Source organism: Scyliorhinus torazame, chromosome 1 (genome assembly GCF_047496885.1).
Source record: "Scyliorhinus torazame isolate Kashiwa2021f chromosome 1, sScyTor2.1, whole genome shotgun sequence".
Taxonomy (NCBI): Eukaryota; Metazoa; Chordata; class Chondrichthyes; order Carcharhiniformes; family Scyliorhinidae; genus Scyliorhinus; species Scyliorhinus torazame.
Window position 1 is genome coordinate 126,314,940 of NC_092707.1, and position 14,662 is coordinate 126,329,601.

The 14,662-nt window shown below is 56.7% G+C and overlaps 1 protein-coding gene across 4 annotated transcripts in view; it reads right to left on the bottom strand.

Moving 5' to 3' along the window:
* The window catches only part of LOC140411976 (transcription initiation factor TFIID subunit 12), a 47,720-nt gene extending 33,971 nt beyond the window's left edge, over positions 1 to 13,749 (bottom strand). For 2 of the 4 annotated variants that reach the window (XM_072500785.1, XM_072500783.1), the window contains exon 1: positions 13,596 to 13,749. The gene's annotated coding sequence lies outside the window, so the exon portion shown is untranslated. The remainder of the gene's footprint in view (positions 1 to 13,595) is intronic. The other 2 variants (XM_072500786.1, XM_072500784.1) reach the window with 2 other exon arrangements.
* Positions 13,750 to 14,662: the final 913 nt, after the last annotated feature.

The following is a 14,662-nucleotide window of genomic DNA, read 5'->3' on the forward strand; positions in this document are numbered from 1 at the left end:
TTAAATTGCCTGTTGTTCGGGTGAATAACCACCGTTAAAGTTGGCAGGTGGGGGCAGCACTGCTGCCTCACAGCGCTGAGGACGCGAGCTCGATGCCGGTCCTGAGGACCCGGGCCCGATGCCAGCCCCGAGCTCGATGCCGGCACCAAGGACCCGGGTTCGATCCCTGTCTTTGTGGAGGTTGCACATTCTCCCGGTGTCTGCGTGGATCCCACTTCCACAGCCCAAAAGGATGTACAGGTTAGGTGGATTGGCCACAGTAAATTTTCCCTTGATTGGGAAAAAAATAATTGGCTACTCTAAATTTATAAAAATAAAGTTGGCAGGTGAACAGCAAAAAAGCTTAAAAATCTAAATAGTAGATTCAATTCTAGCCGATGTTGACTTGGCCAATGTTAATTGGGGTAGATGCATTATAATTGACCTCAGCATCCGTAGGCTGCAGGGTTGTTGGAAAATTAACTGGGGCTTCCCTTTCCATCAGATAACCATCTCATAACTGGAGCAGCAGGAGTAAAGACAGGGTCAGGCTCAACTGTGTAACTCTCAAATAGCTTGCTGAAATTTGTGTGAAGAACCTGCTGCCTCGGTGAGGCAACGGAGGACCATTGCTGACCCAGTAAGACTCTTTCCTCTGCAGCAGGAATATGGAGAGAGAGAAAAAGTAGATTCCTCTGAGAAAATACAAATGCATAAAAGGGAAAGCTGGCAGACTTGAAGGGCAGGCTGGCTTACGTCTGCTCCTATTTCTTACCTTCTATGTTCTAACACATTCAGTGATATTTTTGTTGCATTTACATTTGACTTTCAAAGTATTTTTTTATTCATTCAAGGGATGTGGGTTCCGCTGGCTAGGTCAGCATTTATTTCCCATCCCTAATTGTCCTCGAGAAGTTGATGGTGAGCTGCCTTCTTGAACGGCTGCAGTCTATGTGGTGTATGCACACCCAAGGTGCTATTAGGAAGGGAGTTCCAGGGTCTTGGCTCAGCGACAGTGAAGGAACAGCAATATATTTCCAAGTCATGATGGTGTAGCTTGGAGCAGGACTTCCAGGTGGTGGTGTTTCCATGCATCTGCTGCCCCTGTCCTTCTAGATGGTAGTAGTCGTGTGTGAAGGTGTTTGCGGAGTTCCTGCAGTGTACCTTGCAGATGGCACACACGGCTGCTGTGGTGCATCGGTGGCGAAGGGAATGAATGTTTGTGGATGGGTGCCAATTAGGCAGACTGCTTTGTTTTGGATGGTGTCAAGCTTCTTAAGTGTTGTTGGATTTGCACTCATCCAGGCAAGTGGAGAGTATTCCATCACACTCCTGACTTGTGGATAGACATTGAGGGGTCAGGAGGTGAATTACTCACCACAGTATTTCTAACCTCTGACTCGCTCTTGTAGTCACAGTATTTATATGGCTTGTTCAGTTCAGTTTTTGGTCAAAGGTAACTCCCAGGATGTTAATATCAGGGATTTAGTAATGGTAAGGCCATTGATTGCAAGGCTGATGGTTGGGTTCTTTCTTGCTGGAGATGGTCATTAATAATAATAATAATAATAATAATAATAATTGCTCATTGTCACAAGTAGGCTTCAATGAAGTTACTGTGAAAAGCTCAGAGTCGCCACATTCCGGCACCTGTTCAGGGAGGCCGGTACGGGAATTTAACCTGCGCTGGTGGGCTGGTTTAACCCACTGTGCTAAACCAGCCCCATTATTTGATACTTGTGAATTTTACTTGCCACTTGTCAGCCTAAGCCTTGATATTATTTGTGCGAGGTATGACTTCAACCAGGAGAGGATTTGTCTTGGTTCCCATTGACTCCAGTTTGGCACCTTGATGTCAAGGGCAATCGCTCTCACCTCACCCACTTCTGGGGTTCAGCTCTTTTGTCCATGTGTGAACCAAGGCTGTAATGGTGTCAGGAGCCGAGTGACCCTGGCAGAACCCAAACTGAGCATCAGCGAGCAGGTTACTGCTAAGCAATTCCCACTTAATAGCACTGTTGATGACTTCCATCACTTTTCTGATGGGCACAGTAAAAAGTCTCACAACACCAGGTTAAAGACCAACAGGTTTATTTGAAATCACAAGCTGTCAGAGCACTGCTCCTTCATCAGGTGATTTAACCTGGTGTTATGAGACTTCTTAGTGCGCCCACCCCAGTCCAGCGCTGGCATCGCCACATCATCACTTTTCTGATGATTGAGTAGTATGATGGGGCGGGAATTGGCTGGGTTGGATTCGCCCTGCTTTGTTTGTACAGAACAGACATACCTCGTAAATTTTCCACATTACTGGGTAGATGTCTCGACAGGAACAGCTTGGCTAGAGTTGCGGCATGTTCTGAAGCACAAGTCTTCGGTAGTATTGCCGGAATATCAGGGCCCACAGCCTTTGCCTTCAGCCGTTTCTTGATATCACATGGAGCAAATTGAATTAGCTGGAAACTGGCATCCGTGATGTTGGAGACCTCAGGTAGAGGCAGAGATTAATTACCCACTCAGCACTTCTGGCTGAGGATTGCATGGAGGGTATCCTCAATGTGAAGACGGGACTCCACAAGGTGGAGACAGAACTCCACCGATGCAGTCAACGGCAGATGCACATGTGAGGCGGAGGTCAAGTATGTTTTCCCTCTTGTTGATTCCCTCACTACCTGCTGCAAGCTCAGTCTTGCAGCTTTGTCCTTAAGGATTCACCCAGTTTGGTCAGTAAGGGACACTGAAGTCCTCAGCCCCAGAGTACATACTGTGCCTTTGCCACACTCAAGTGCTTCCTCCAAGTGGTGTTCAACATGGAGGAGTAATGATTAATCAGCTGATGTGGGGCACTACATGGTAATCAGCAGGTTTCCTTGCCCATGTTTGACCGGATACCATAAGTCTTCAAGGGGTCTGGAGTTGATGTTGAGGACTCCCAGTACAACTCCCTCCCAATTGTATACCATTGTATTGCCATCTTTGCTGGCTCTGTCCTAATGGTGGGACAGGATTGTCCTGGTGGTGTCTGGGACATTGTCTCTAAGGTACGATTCTGTGAGTATGACTATGTCAGGCCTTTTCTGGACTGGTCTGTTTCCCAATTTTGGCGCTCACCCAGATGTTAGTAAAGAAGGACTTTGCAAGGTCGACAGGGCTATGTTTGCTGTTGTCATTTCCAGTGCCTAGATTGATGCTGGGTGGTCTGTCCGTCTCATTCTATTTAAATGTTTTAGCAGATTGGCACAACTGAGTGGCGTGCTTGGTCATTTCAGAGGGCATTTAAGGGTCAACCACATTGTTGTGAGTCTGGAGTTTCATGTAGATCAGCCTGAAGACGACAACAGATTTCCTTCTCTGAAGGACAGTGAACCAGATGGGCTTTTACGACAATCAACAATGTGTTCATGATTATCATTCCACTTTTAATTCCAGATTTTTCATCGAATCCAAATTCCACTACCTGCCATGGTGGAATTCGAACCCCGGGGCCCCAGAGCATTACTCTGGGCCAGAGTAATTCGGTTTCTGCTGCTACTAAGCACCTGCCAGTTCATAAGCAAAGCACAAACATTTAAAAGAAAGACTTGCACTATTTAGTGCCTTTCAAGACTGACATCCTAAAGCACATCATGACCATCCAACGATGCAGCACTGAAGTGTCAATCCATGTTTTAGTGCTCGAATCCCTGGAGTAAGATGTGAACTCACTATCTTGTGATTCAGAGGGAGGAGTGTTACCCACTGAGCCATATCTTTACAAAATGAGAATTTCACAGAAGTTCCACCAACTCACACCAGTCTAAGGCCTAATGAAAGGAAGTGTTATGTACGCTTAATTATTCAGACCGTGTAAACATATTGAGGTGACAACTCAATATTTAAATTTTTTTTTTTTTTTAAGAATACCCAATTATTTTTTCCAATTAAGTGGTAATTTAGCATGGCCAAACGACATATTTTTTGGGTTGTTAGGGTGAGACCGACGCAGACACGGGGAGAACGTGCAAACTCCACAAGGACAGTGACCCGGAGCTGGGCTCGAACATGGGTCCTCAGCGCTGTGAGATGGCAGTGCTAACCACTGCGCCGCCGTGCTGCCCTCCAACTCAATATTTCACTTGCTGGTGTAGATATTGCATATTGCCGAAAAGACAGGTTGTCACTCATCTCACATGCATCAGGACAATGCAATGCCAAATTTCAAACCATGGAGAAAGCAGTGGAGAATTGGCTTCCCAAGCTCCTGGGTAATTTAAAGAAGGTACAAGGTTTGAACATATTCCTTTTGTTTACAGAAAATCAATTCCTGTGAGTGTAGCTATGTTGCTTCTAGTACTCAAAAATGACCCACATTACAAGCTTGACTGATTAAGTAGTTGTTAATGGAGCTATTAGCACACTCAGGGTTGTTCAGCAAGTGTTGTCCAATCATGGAATCACAAATATATTTTTTGCTTTTTCTTTGGGACATAGACCATAGAAAGGGTGTCAAGCAGAAGTTAATTATATGAGCGAGTAGATTGTAATAATAATAGCTTATTGTCACAAGTAGGCTTCAATTAAGTTACTGTGAAAAGCCCCTAGTCGCCACATTCCAGCGCCTGCTCGGGAAGGCTGGGACGGGAATTGAACCCGCGCTGCTGGCATTGTTCTGCATTACAAGCCAGCTGTTTAGCCCACTGTGCTGAACCGGGTCTCAAAACAGTGTTATAACAAGCTGGTGCAGAAGAAACATCTCTTTTCAGTTCAATGGTTAAAAGAACTTGGGTTTTTACGAACTGAAGGACTTGTAATAGTGAGTTGGATGTCCAGGAATAGCCAAGCTGAGAGAAAGAGGAGATGAAGATAGCGAGTGGGGAGAAGCATTCAGGCGAGAGAACAGGGCGAAGAAAGTGATACAAGTGAGCAGGCCTGGCGGGCGCAGACATGAGAGAGCTAGAGAATTAAAAAGAAAGAGGAGAGAGAAATAAAGCGATGCAAGACTCCAGAGTTAAAGGATATTAGAACCACAAGACTTCTCACATGAGGTGGCTACACATAAAATGCAAGTGATGTTGGTGTTGAGCTTCCACAACAGTGGACAATTGGAGGAGTTTTGATGGGATAACCTTGCCAAACATATGCAGAAGGCCCACAAATCACAGTCCGGAACATTATATGAAACAGTACACAGACTGAGTGGTACAGTTTTTGATAGTTATCTGACTTGAGTTATTGGGGAACTAGTCAAATGGGTGTACAGAGAAAGTTGAATTAAGAGGGTGATGTTCTGTTAAGATACAAGTATCTCTTCATTGTACGTGTGATATTGTAAATGCAAATGTCACTAACTTTAAGATAGAGTGTAGTTAGTGGTATTCGTGTTCTTTGGTGCAGTAAAATTCCTTTGTTTTAAACCATGATCACCGTGGCTTCTAAAACAATCCACCAAGATCATAAAGGATGAACGATGAATGAACAAATGAAAGACATGTGTTTATATAATGTCCTTCACAAGAGGCAGAAATCTCAAGGTGCTTTACAGCGAATGAAAGACTCTTTTTAGAAGGGTAGTCACTGTCTTAGGAAGGTACGAGAGCAAAGAGGAGGTAATTATAAAATAAACCCTTCCTTGTTGACAAATTTCCCAAGGTCACAGGAAACATATTTTTCTGAAACTGTCAATTTTACACATACAAATCTCAGTAGCTTATTGCAAAGGCTGTATCAGTGGTGGAAGAAATACTTTTGATCAGAAAAATTGCTCAACTTAAAGCAACATCTTAAAATATGCAACTATTTGTAGGCAACTGTATAAAACTACTGTCCATATTAATTTGCCAGTATTGTCCTGATAGCCATAATTTAAACTGCCTTCCTCTCCCTGTCCACATCCCCACCTCCCCTTCCCCCCCCTCTGAGCCCCTCTCTCCCAACTCTCTGTCCACATCCTCCCCTTCTTCCCCCTCCCCAGTCCACCCATTACTTTCTCTCACTCAGACCCCACCTGCTCAGCGCCCCGTCCTCTCACAGACCCCCCTCCCCTCTCACAGCCCCCCCTCCCCTCTCACAGCTCCCCCCCTCCCCGCTCCTCTCACAGCTCCCCCTACCCCTCTCCTCCCAGCTCCCCCTACCCCTCTCCTCCCAGCTCCCCCCCCACCCCTCTCCTCACAGCTCCCCCACCCCTCTCCTCACAGCTCCCCCCCACCCCTCTCCTCATAGCTCCCCCCCCACCCCTCTCCTCACAGCTCCCCCACCCCTCTCCTCACAGCTCCCCCCCACCCCTCTCCTCACAGCTCCCCCCCACCCCTCTCCTCACAGCTCCCCCCCACCCCTCTCCTCACAGCTCCCCCCCACCCCTCTCCTCACAGCTCCCCCCCACCCCTCTCCTCACCAGCTGTCCCCCACCCCTCTCCTCACCAGCTGTCCCCTCCCCGTCACAGCTCCCTCTCACACTCAGCCTGACACGCGCACACCTCTCTCACACTCACAGCCTGCCTCCCTCTCACACTCACAGCCTGCCTCCCTCTCTCACACACAGCCCCACACACACACACACACACAGCCCCACACACACACACACACACAGCCCCACACACACACACACACACAGCCCCACACACACACACACACACAGCCCCACACACACACACACACACAGCCCCACACACACACACACACACAGCCCCACACACACACACACACACAGCCCCACACACACACACACACACAGCCCCACACACACACACACACACAGCCCCACACACACACACAGCCCCACACACACACACAGCCCCACACACACACACAGCCCCACACACACACACAGCCCCACACACACACACAGCCCCACACACACACACAGCCCCACACACACACACAGCCCCACACACACACACAGCCCCACACACACACACAGCCCCACACACACACACAGCCCCACACACACACACAGCCCCACACACACACACAGCCCCACACACACACACAGCCCCACACACACACACAGCCCCCCACACACAGCCCCCCACACACAGCCCCCCACACACAGCCCCCCACACACAGCCCCCCACACACAGCCCCCCACACACAGCCCCCCACACACAGCCCCCCACACACAGCCCCCCACACACAGCCCCCCACACACAGCCCCCCACACACAGCCCCCCACACACAGCCCCCCACACACAGCCCCCCACACACAGCCCCCCACACACAGCCCCCCACACACAGCCCCCCACACACAGCCCCCCACACACAGCCCCCCACACACAGCCCCCCACACACAGCCCCCCACACACAGCCCCCCACACACAGCCCCCCACACACAGCCCCCCACACACAGCCCCCCACACACAGCCCCCCACACACAGCCCCCCACACACAGCCCCCCACACACAGCCCCCCACACACAGCCCCCCACACACAGCCCCCCACACACAGCCCCCCACACACAGCCCCCCACACACAGCCCCCCACACACAGCCCCCCACACACAGCCCCCCACACACAGCCCCCCACACACAGCCCCCCACACACAGCCCCCCACACACAGCCCCCCACACACAGCCCCCCACACACAGCCCCCCACACACAGCCCCCCACACACAGCCCCCCACACACAGCCCCCCACACACAGCCCCCCACACACAGCCCCCCACACACAGCCCCCCACACACAGCCCCCCACACACAGCCCCCCACACACAGCCCCCCACACACAGCCCCCCACACACAGCCCCCCACACACAGCCCCCCACACACAGCCCCCCACACACAGCCCCCCACACACAGCCCCCCACACACAGCCCCCCACACACAGCCCCCCACACACAGCCCCCCACACACAGCCCCCCACACACAGCCCCCCACACACAGCCCCCCACACACAGCCCCCCACACACAGCCCCCCACACACAGCCCCCCACACACAGCCCCCCACACACAGCCCCCCACACACAGCCCCCCACACACAGCCCCCCACACACAGCCCCCCACACACAGCCCCCCACACACAGCCCCCCACACACAGCCCCCCACACACAGCCCCCCACACACAGCCCCCCACACACAGCCCCCCACACACAGCCCCCCACACACAGCCCCCCACACACAGCCCCCCACACACAGCCCCCCACACACAGCCCCCCACACACAGCCCCCCACACACAGCCCCCCACACACAGCCCCCCACACACAGCCCCCCACACACAGCCCCCCACACACAGCCCCCCACACACAGCCCCCCACACACAGCCCCCCACACACAGCCCCCCACACACAGCCCCCCACACACAGCGCCCCCCACACACACAGCCCCACACACACACAGCCCCACACACACAGCCCCACACACACAGCCCCACACGCACACACACACAGCCCCACACGCACACACACACAGCCCCACACGCACACACACACAGCCCCACACGCACACACACAGCCCCACACGCACACACACAGCCCCACACACACACACACAGCCCCACACACACACACACAGCCCCACACACACACACAGCCCCACACACACACACAGCCCCACACACACACACAGCCCCACACACACACACAGCCCCACACACACACACACAGCCCCACACACACACACAGCCCCACACACACACAGCCCCCCACACACACACAGCCCCCCACACACACAGCCCCCCACACACAGCCCCCCACACACAGCCCCCCACACACACAGCCCCACACACACACAGCCCCACACACACACAGCCCCACACACACAGCCACACACACACACACACCCTCCCCCCCTCTCTCTCACTCACAGCCCCTCTCTCTCACACACTCACAGCCTGCCCCCCTCTCTCACACACACTCACAGCCTGCCCCCCTCTCTCACACACACTCACAGCCTGCCCCCCTCTCTCTCACACAGCCTGCCCCTCTCTCTCTCACACAGCCTGCCCCTCTCTCTCTCACACAGCCTGCCCCTCTCTCTCTCTCACAGCCTGCCCCTCTCTCTCTCTCACAGCCTGCCCCTCTCTCTCTCTCACAGCCTGCCCCTCTCTCTCTCTCACAGCCTGCCCCTCTCTCTCTCTCACAGCCTGCCCCTCTCTCTCTCTCACAGCCTGCCCCTCTCTCTCTCTCACAGCCTGCCCCTCTCTCTCTCTCACAGCCTGCCCCTCTCTCTCTCTCACAGCCTGCCCCTCTCTCTCCCTCCCTCCCTCTCTCCCTCCCTCCCTCTCTCAGCCTCCCTCCCTCCCTCCCTCTCTCAGCCTCCCTCCCTCCCTCCCTCTCTCAGCCTCCCTCCCTCTCTCAGCCTCCCTCCCTCCCTCCCTCTCTCAGCCTCCCTCCCTCCCTCCCTCTCTCAGCCTCCCTCCCTCCCTCCCTCTCTCAGCCTCCCTCCCTCCCTCCCTCTCTCAGCCTCCCTCCCTCCCTCTCTCAGCCTCCCTCCCTCCCTCTCTCAGCCTCCCTCCCTCCCTCTCTCAGCCTCCCTCCCTCTCTCAGCCTCCCTCCCTCTCTCAGCCTCCCTCCCTCCCTCAGCCTCCCTCCCTCCCTCAGCCTCCCTCCCTCCCTCAGCCTCCCTCCCTCTCTCAGCCTCCCTCCCTCTCTCAGCCTCCCTCCCTCTCTCAGCCAGCCTCCCTCCCTCCCTCTCTCAGCCTCCCTCCCTCCCTCTCTCAGCCTCCCTCCCTCTCTCAGCCTCCCTCCCTCCCTCTCTCAGCCTCCCTCCCTCCCTCCCTCTCTCAGCCTCCCTCCCTCCCTCCCTCTCTCAGCCTCCCTCCCTCCCTCCCTCTCTCAGCCTCCCTCCCCCCCTCCCTCTCTCAGCCTCCCTCCCTCAGCCTCCCTCCCTCCCTCCCTCAGCCTCCCTCCCTCCCTCCCTCAGCCTCCCTCCCTCCCTCTCTCAGCCTCCCTCCCTCCCTCTCTCAGCCTCCCTCCCTCCCTCTCTCAGCCTCCCTCCCTCCCTCTCTCAGCCTCCCTCCCTCCCTCTCTCAGCCTCCCTCCCTCCCTCTCTCAGCCTCCCTCCCTCCCTCTCTCAGCCTCCCTCCCTCCCTCTCTCAGCCTCCCTCCCTCCCTCTCTCAGCCTCCCTCCCTCCCTCTCTCAGCCTCCCTCCCTCCCTCTCTCAGCCTCCCTCCCTCCCTCTCTCAGCCTCCCTCCCTCCCTCTCTCAGCCTCCCTCCCTCCCTCTCTCAGCCTCCCTCCCTCCCTCTCTCAGCCTCCCTCCCTCCCTCCCTCTCTCAGCCTCCCTCCCTCCCTCTCTCAGCCTCCCTCCCTCCCTCTCTCAGCCTCCCTCCCTCCCTCTCTCAGCCTCCCTCCCTCCCTCTCTCAGCCTCCCTCCCTCCCTCTCTCAGCCTCCCTCCCTCCCTCTCTCTCTCAGCCTCCCTCCCTCCCTCTCTCTCTCAGCCTCCCTCCCTCCCTCTCTCTCTCAGCCTCCCTCCCTCCCTCTCTCTCTCAGCCTCCCTCCCTCCCTCTCTCTCTCAGCCTCCCTCCCTCCCTCTCTCTCTCAGCCTCCCTCCCTCCCTCTCTCAGCCTCCCTCCCTCCCTCTCTCTCTCTCAGCCTCCCTCCCTCCCTCTCTCTCTCTCAGCCTCCCTCCCTCCCTCTCTCAGCCTCCCTCCCTCCCTCCCTCTCTCAGCCTCCCTCCCTCCCTCTCTCAGCCTCCCTCCCTCAGCCTCCCTCCCTCCCTCTCTCAGCCTCCCTCCCTCCCTCTCTCAGCCTCCCTCCCTCCCTCTCTCAGCCTCCCTCCCTCCCTCTCTCAGCCTCCCTCCCTCCCTCTCTCAGCCTCCCTCCCTCCCTCTCTCAGCCTCCCTCCCTCCCTCTCTCAGCCTCCCTCCCTCCCTCTCTCAGCCTCCCTCCCTCCCTCTCTCAGCCTCCCTCCCTCCCTCTCTCAGCCTCCCTCCCTCCCTCTCTCAGCCTCCCTCCCTCCCTCTCTCAGCCTCCCTCCCTCCCTCTCTCAGCCTCCCTCCCTCCCTCTCTCAGCCTCCCTCCCTCCCTCTCTCAGCCTCCCTCCCTCCCTCTCTCAGCCTCCCTCCCTCCCTCTCTCAGCCTCCCTCCCTCCCTCTCTCAGCCTCCCTCCCTCCCTCTCTCAGCCTCCCTCCCTCCCTCTCTCAGCCTCCCTCCCTCCCTCTCTCAGCCTCCCTCCCTCCCTCTCTCAGCCTCCCTCCCTCCCTCTCTCAGCCTCCCTCCCTCCCTCTCTCAGCCTCCCTCCCTCCCTCTCTCAGCCTCCCTCCCTCCCTCTCTCAGCCTCCCTCCCTCCCTCTCTCAGCCTCCCTCCCTCAGCCTCCCTCCCTCCCTCTCTCAGCCTCCCTCCCTCAGCCTCCCTCCCTCCCTCTCTCAGCCTCCCTCCCTCCCTCTCTCAGCCTCCCTCTCTCACTCTCTCAGCCTCCCTCCCTCCCTCTCTCTCTCTCTCAGCCTCCCTCCCTCCCTCTCTCTCAGCCTCCCTCCCTCCCTCTCTCTCAGCCTCCCTCCCTCCCTCTCTCTCAGCCTCCCTCCCTCCCTCCCTCTCTCTCAGCCTCCCTCCCTCCCTCTCTCTCAGCCTCCCTCCCTCCCTCTCTCTCAGCCTCCCTCCCTCCCTCTCTCTCAGCCTCCCTCCCTCCCTCTCTCTCAGCCTCCCTCCCTCCCTCTCTCTCAGCCTCCCTCCCTCCCTCTCTCTCAGTCTCCCTCCCTCCCTCTCTCTCAGCCTCCCTCCCTCCCTCTCTCTCAGCCTCCCTCCCTCCCTCTCTCTCAGCCTCCCTCCCTCCCTCTCTCTCAGCCTCCCTCTCTCTCAGCCTCCCACCCTCCCTCTCTCTCTCTCAGCCTCCCTCCCTCCCTCTCTCTCAGCCTCCCTCCCTCCCTCTCTCTCAGCCTCCCTCCCTCCCTCTCTCTCAGCCTCCCTCCCTCCCTCTCTCTCAGCCTCCCTCCCTCCCTCTCTCTCAGCCTCCCTCCCTCCCTCTCTCTCAGCCTCCCTCCCTCCCTCTCTCTCAGCCTCCCTCCCTCCCTCTCTCTCAGCCTCCCTCCCTCCCTCTCTCTCAGCCTCCCTCCCTCCCTCTCTCTCAGCCTCCCTCCCTCTCTCTCTCAGCCTCCCTCCCTCTCTCTCTCAGCCTCCCTCCCTCTCTCTCTCTCTCAGCCTCCCTCTCTCAGCCTCCCTCCCTCCCTCTCAGCCTCCCTCCCTCTCTCTCTCAGCCTCCCTCCCTCTCTCTCTCTCTCTCAGCCTCCCTCCCTCTCTCTCAGCCTCCCTCCCTCTCTCTCAGCCTCCCTCCCTCTCTCTCTCTCTCAGCCTCCCTCCCTCTCTCTCTCTCTCAGCCTCCCTCCCTCTCTCTCTCTCTCAGCCTCCCTCCCTCTCTCTCTCTCTCAGCCTCCCTCCCTCCCTCTCTCTCTCTCTCAGCCTCCCTCCCTCTCTCTCTCAGCCTCCCTCCCTCTCTCTCTCAGCCTCCCTCCCTCTCTCTCTCAGCCTCCCTCCCTCTCTCTCTCAGCCTCCCTCCCTCTCTCTCTCAGCCTCCCTCCCTCTCTCTCTCAGCCTCCCTCCCTCTCTCTCTCAGCCTCCCTCCCTCTCTCTCTCAGCCTCCCTCCCTCTCTCTCTCAGCCTCCCTCCCTCTCTCTCTCTCTCAGCCTCCCTCCCTCTCTCTCTCTCTCAGCCTCCCTCCCTCTCTCTCTCTCTCAGCCTCCCTCCCTCTCTCTCTCTCTCTCTCAGCCTCCCTCTCTCTCTCAGCCTCCCTCCCTCTCTCTCTCAGCCTCCCTCCCTCTCTCTCTCTCTCAGCCTCCCTCCCTCTCTCTCTCTCAGCCTCCCTCCCTCTCTCTCTCTCTCAGCCTCCCTCCCTCTCTCTCTCTCTCAGCCTCCCTCCCTCTCTCTCTCAGCCTCCCTCCCTCTCTCTCTCTCTCAGCCTCCCTCCCTCTCTCTCTCTCTCAGCCTCCCTCCCTCTCTCTCTCTCTCAGCCTCCCTCCCTCTCTCTCTCTCTCTCAGCCTCCCTCTCTCTCTCTCTCAGCCTCCCTCTCTCTCTCTCTCAGCCTCCCTCCCTCTCTCTCTCTCAGCCTCCCTCCCTCTCTCTCTCTCTCAGCCTCCCTCCCTCCCTCTCTCTCTCTCAGCCTCCCTCCCTCCCTCTCTCTCTCTCTCAGCCTCCCTCCCTCCCTCTCTCTCTCTCAGCCTCCCTCCCTCTCTCTCTCTCTCAGCCTCCCTCCCTCTCTCTCTCTCTCAGCCTCCCTCCCTCTATCTCTCTCTCTCAGCCTCCCTCCCTCTCTCTCTCTCTCTCTCAGCCTCCCCCCCTCTCTCTCTCTCTCTCAGCCTCCCCCCCTCTCTCTCTCTCTCTCAGCCTCCCCCCCTCTCTCTCTCTCTCAGCCTCCCCCCCTCTCTCTCTCTCTGCCTCCCCCTCTCTCTCTCAGCCTCCCCCTCTCTCTCTCTCTCTCTCAGCTTCCCTCCCTCTCTCTCAGCTTCCCTCCCTCTCTCTCTGCCTCCCTCCCTCTCTCTCTGCCTCCCTCCCTCTCTCTCTGCCTCCCTCCCTCTCTCTGCCTCCCTCCCTCTCTCTGCCTCCCTCCCTCTCTCTGCCTCCCTCCCTCTCTCTCTCTCTCTCGCTCTCTCTCTGCCTCCTCTCTCTCTAAGGCCGGGGCTGTTCCCGTTGGCGGTAACAGGAAGCTGTAAACAATCCGGGTGTAGAAGCTGTCGCGGTCTATGGAGCAGCAATCCGCGGGCCATTACTCACCCAAGTAGCGAAGCCGCCTCAGCAGCCGCGGCCCATGCTCAGGGTGTGGAGCTCGTCCCGGATCAGAGCCGCCGCTCGGGGCCTGCCATCCTGACCCGGAAACACAGGCCTGACCTTTCACCCCTCATCCCGCTCAACCGCATCAACACCACCGATTTTAACAAACAATCCGCCCCACCGGGTTTATTGAATCGTTGTCCGCGGAGATTTTTCTCAGCGGTATATATTTTATTTTCTGTTTTTTGTTCATATGAGATGCGCATGCGCGTCGCACCCGAAGCTGGCGCGCAGTTGGCGGTTGCTTGGGAACCGTCACTAGGCGACCGTCGCTAGAGGACCGTTGCCAGGGGGCAGAAGTCAAAAAGAGTCAGATGGAGTGGAAAGGTCTCTCAGTTTCGATGTTCACAGACGCTGCCAGACCTGCTGAGCTTTTCCAGCATTTTCTGTTTTAATGTTAAATCGCCAAGCTGCTCAGAGATGCCCGACATGGACTAGCAGGCCTGAGAGCTGTTTGACAGGAACAGCCCTTGCGCCTGTGACTTGCTCAGACTGCTAAGCTCCATCTCCTCATTTTCCACCGTGACCATTTTCCCCCTGACCTGTATTGTCAGTCGCTGCCAAGTTTAAAGATGGACGGGATTCTCTGGTTGGTGGGTCTACCCAGCCAGCCAGAGGGGGTTGAGAGCTGATTTGGCAGAGGTGTCCACGTCTTGAGGGGGTTGAGACGGAGTCGATGGAGAGAAGCTGTCTCCACTTGCAGATAGGCCAAGGACCAAAGGACACAAACTTAAAGTCATTGGCAAAGACAATCTTCATTGAAATCGTCATGGAATCCCTACAGTGCAGAAGGAGGCCATTCCGTCCATTGAGTCTGCTCCGAACCTCCAAAAGGGCACTCCACACAGGCCCACTGCCCGCCCACCCTTCCCTAGCCCCTTAACCCTGTAACCTAACCTGCACATCTTTGGACTAGGAAGAAACTGGAGAACTGGCGGGGGGGGGGGGGGGGGGGGGTGGCGGGGGGAGACCATGCAGACATGGGGAGAATGTGCAAACTCCACGCAGAC